The sequence below is a fragment of the Panthera onca genome, chromosome B2 (assembly GCF_046562875.1).
Source record: "Panthera onca isolate mPanOnc1 chromosome B2, mPanOnc1 haplotype 2, whole genome shotgun sequence".
Lineage (NCBI taxonomy): Eukaryota > Metazoa > Chordata > Mammalia > Carnivora > Felidae > Panthera > Panthera onca.
This window is the reverse complement of record NC_138343.1, coordinates 3,314,764-3,315,839: the sequence shown is the minus strand read 5'-3', so window position 1 is coordinate 3,315,839 and position 1,076 is coordinate 3,314,764. Positions and strand designations below refer to the sequence as shown.

At 42.1% G+C, this 1,076-nt stretch overlaps 1 non-coding gene across 1 annotated transcript; it reads right to left on the bottom strand.

Annotated features, from left to right (window-relative positions):
• Window positions 1-522: 522 nt before the first annotated feature.
• On the bottom strand, window positions 523-595 carry TRNAK-UUU (transfer RNA lysine (anticodon UUU)). The gene has a single exon. It is a non-coding gene; the product is annotated as a tRNA-Lys (tRNA).
• Between the last annotated feature and the right edge of the window lie 481 nt (window positions 596-1,076).

Sequence of the window (1,076 nt, the reverse complement as noted above, 5' to 3'; positions counted from 1 at the left end):
GTCACTTAAGCACCTGGCTCTTGAGCTCAGCTCAGGTCTTGATCTCGGGGTCGTGAGTCCCAAGCCCGTGTTGGGCTCCGTGCTGAGCGTGAAGCCTACTTAAAAAAAAAAAGAAAAAACAAAGTGACGTCAGGGGGATTTGGCAGAGACTCTCCTCACCTGCCAAGGGGCTCAGTTGTGAGCACAAAGGACAGAAAACCTGAAGGTCCTGGGGTTTGACACGGTGAACACCTTACTCCGTAAATATGGTTTCCAGTTCCTTTTCTAAAACACCCAAGTCTAGAGGATAGTTTTCTTACACTCCATGGACTTTTGAACATTTTGTACTGTGTTCCTGGGAAATCTATTAAAAAGTGCTAAAGTTGTCTTCTGCTTGGAATAGAATAAATAGCAAACTTGGCTACTGGGTAAGGTTTTACTTGGGACAGGTAAAAGTTGTCTAACTTGAACCCAAACTTAACCTTCTCTGAAGGACAAAAACCTGAAGAACCTTCAGACCCCTAGGGAAAACAAGGGCCATACTGCCTGGACAGGGACTTGAACCCTGGACCCTCAGATTAAAAGTCTGATGCTCTGCCAACTGAGCTACCCAGGCTCTTGGAGCACATCTCTCTCCAGATGCATAAATAAGATCGAAACTACTTCAGCTCAACAGTGTGGTCGATTCATTCTTGCATTCAGGAAAGGCAGCTGAACAGGCGTTTAATCTCTATAGTCAGTTCACTCAGCACTTGTTTATGTTTTCTGTAGGTAGAGAAGGAATGTACATCTAGAAAACAACAGAGAAGGAATATACATCCAGAAAACAATCCTTATTTGAGTACAGTTGTAGAAGGGGAAGATGAACAAAAGCAACCGATTGTTTCCAGTAAATATTTATGGAATGCTTAGTGAAATCTTTAACCCCTTGTTTACGGGGCACCGAGAAATAACCAAAAAGGATACAAAGAGGAACAAAGACACAATAAAAATATAAATAACTAACAAAGAACAAGAAATGTGAAAAGCAACCAGGGGAGAACGATGGTAAGAATCTGAGAAATTTGGGAGCATCTGCCAATTTTTTTTTCTTGCTG